We start from the raw sequence: 3,751 nt of genomic DNA on the forward strand, positions 1-3,751 counted from the left end.
GAAATCTCAATTTCTTATTGTTTTCTGCTAGCTTACCTTCTAGAATAATTACCTAAACCTCTTTTTCACCTCTAATCTTTTCCAATCGAGTTCTCAACTCAATGATTTCCTTCTTAAGCCCATTTTCTTATTCTTCAAATACTTGGAAAATCTCCTCATATCGTTTGTTTGACTTTTCAAGATCTATTTTGAGAGAGATAATTTCTACTTCAAGTCCTTCATAGTAATGGGTTCTTTCTTTAATATCCTTGGTGTGTGTATCCTCTTCATTCACTTTATTTCTTAATGACACTACCTCATCCTCCTGTCTTTTACATTGATCTTCCTTTTCCTTATATTGTTTCCTCATTCCTTCTTCAATTTTTCTTCCTTCTTCCAATTGATTCTTTAACCTGATAATCTCTTCTTTGTAGGTACAGTCCCTTTCATCAAATAGTTGTAGTAACTTTTGATGATCTCTATTCTCATATGTGAGCCTTTTAATTTCTGCTTCTAGGGCCATCATTTTTTAATCTAATTTTTCTGCATAATGACTATGTCACTTTTACCCAAGAGGGAAATATCAATTGATTCATTATCAACATCACTACATAAGATGGAAAATGTGCAAACATTTGTACAATGGTTATTACGCCCACAATTAAGACAAGAATCAATACTTGGTAATCGCTCATCACTATCGTCATTATCTTATTCATTCTTAATCAATAGAAATCGGGATGTTCGTGTAGTTGAAAATTTGCTGACATCTATAACAGTAATTGAATCTAATATATCGCTCTCACTGCCACAATTTTCTTAAATTGGCTTATTCCTTTGGGTTTCCTTCCTCTTTTGTATCTTTCCCATTGTCCCTAATCCACTCTCAAGCGGTTAAGCTTCTGCTGGAGAAACTTGCTTTGATACCAATTGTTAGGAAAAATACTGAGAGAGGGGGGGCAGGTGAGTGAATCAGTATTTTAAACTTTCTTTAACTTTTCATTTCATATTTTGATTTTTGTATGCTATTGTTATTCATGAAACTCGTGTATGTGCACGACTGTGGTAAATGAAAACTGAATATATCCAGATAACTAATTTTTATGTGTTTCATCAAATGTTCATCTTCAACCAGTACTTCATTATTTTATTATCCATTAATTAAACAGTAAACATGAGTAGTAAGAGCAGAATAAACCATCACACATAAGCAACACAACAACACATGATAACACCAATATTTTTAGGTGGAAACCCAATTTGGGAGAAAACCATCATTGTCACCATATTTTTCTTCTTTCTTATTATATAAATAAAATATTCTTACAATATTGTACTAGCATAGACTCTTATCAACACACATACACCCACATACAAGAGGCTACAATCTCCACTTGTTCTCCAACACCCACTGGAAGGGAGCTATAACCACCTGATCTCGTTTACTAACTCCTAATAGAAGGGAGCTCCTACCCCCTGAAAAAAATTACTAGCTACTACTGAAAGGAAGCTCGGACTCCCTTACTAAAGGCTCCAACCCTCAGCACCTCTTGTGGACCATGCTTCATAATATTTCAGACGGGATCCACCTGACTCAAAACATCAAACTTGTAGGCCATCTTCCATCGTATTTTCAAACTGGACCCACACCAACATTAAGCTCAGTACTAAGTAACAACTCTGAAACCAATTGTTGAATCAAATCATCCAAACACTGAACCAACTGAATCACTGTAAAATCAAAAAACCAATCATTGAATATTAACCAACTATTGCAACCAAATCAAACCAATCCATAATAGATATAAACCATCCATATCAAGTCATCATAACAAGTACACAGAACCCATCAACTAGCAGCACTAAAAACCCTAACCATATTTCAAATTGTATATGCCACTGTACAAAACAAAACCCCCGTATATATGCGCTTCATCTGTAAAATACCTGTGTACATATCTCAAATCACTAACTATTGAAATCTCTGTCAAATTGAATCACTATGTCAGTCACTGGATACTGAATCAAAAAAAATACATCGATGCTAACTTACTGAAAAGATCAATATAGCAAGCCTCATTAAACCCAATCAACATTGTCATACATAGATCATTAAGATAGAGACAACATTAACAGACAGTAGTAAACAAAGCAGAACTCATCAAATGTCATTATCAAACCATACTGCAAAACCCTAGAACATATACGTGACATCCATGAAACATATCAGGGTATGTATGTGACTACCATGCACAACACCTGCATACAGATCTCAACATACCAAAGACCATATCTCAAAATATATACGCGACTCTACAAAGATAGATCCACGTATGTACATGACCATCGAAAGATAAATCTGCGTACAGATCTGAAAACTTACGCTACAAACATAACTTCACTCTCTGCATCCTTTACTATCAAAACTATAGACTTATGAATAATTCATTTAGATCACAACATCATTATAACCACAGATATATCATTGTTAATTACTTAGACATTTGCAATAAGTAAATCAATTAAACATATATGTCAATATACTTTAGAGCTTTAATATATGAGTCTTCTCCTTGCTCCCTAGTGCACACCTATTCCAGATCAAATCACACATGAATAAATCATTACTTGCACACTTAACAATTTGATCTCCATCTCCTTATATAGATTTTTCCTTAGCCAATACCTTAGGGATGTCCTCTAGTAATGTTGTTATTATTCTTTGACGGGATCAAATAATAGTTGTCACTCCAATTACTATGGACCAATACCATGGTAATGACTCCTCGCATCAAAATTTCCATGGTTCAGAATCTGTGTGCGACTTTTGCTCACAAAACCTGCATATGTATGTGACCTTTCTTCATAGAAACCGCATATACTTTCTTGAAATTTTACTTTTTTCATCAAACTGTCATGCCTATTTCCATGTCCTATGTAGTATTTGTACCAATTTGTATGAGTTCCACAATCATCATATTATCATAATGTTGACATTAAATACATATTTATAAGTTAGGTTTCCATCAAGGACAACACATTAGCCATAATGCCACCACATTTAATTGCATATGAATCTACTAACCTAACTAGAGTCCAAATGAAAGATAGGTGGGATGGGGATCTTATCAATCTGAGTTTGGTGCTCTTATACCTATGGCTCAATGATTGGAGCCTACATGGATGGACCTACATCGGCAACACCTCCATACCCAGCATCCCACTCATGCAACTATGCCATTGTGGCCTAGACACCCATGTTGTTCTGACCTAGACACCACTCTACATTTTTTCCTATGTACACAATGGCAAAGACAAATTGTAAGTAGTCTATGAATTAATTAGCATGCATGTAAATTAAAAAAAAAAAAAATTGTTAAAATATTAGGAATAAAAATGCTTACCTCAATTGTTTGTCCATGTGGCTCTACATCGTGACTCTCCTCCATATGAGTGTGATGAGGTGGATGTGGAGGTAGAGGTTCCTCTGGAAGATCAACTTCCCCCTTGGATGACCTCAAAAGCTCATCCATATAGCCCTGTGTCTACATGTGATCATGAACTTATTAATATAAATGCAATCTAATACGAACTTATTTATATAAACAATGCATAATTTGACAATAAGAGTCAAAATTTCTATATATATGGACTTGGCTTATGTCACGTTGGTCGTACACCCTATAAATCTCATGGATGGCATCACGACACATATGTGCATATGCCAAAACTTCGTCATGGGGTAAAATCTCGAGCACTGAATCATCCACTA

Source organism: Pinus tabuliformis, chromosome J (assembly GCF_031772625.1).
Source record: "Pinus tabuliformis cultivar Carrire ecotype Pingquan chromosome J, CPIR1, whole genome shotgun sequence".
NCBI classification, from domain to species: Eukaryota; Viridiplantae; Streptophyta; class Pinopsida; order Pinales; family Pinaceae; genus Pinus; species Pinus tabuliformis.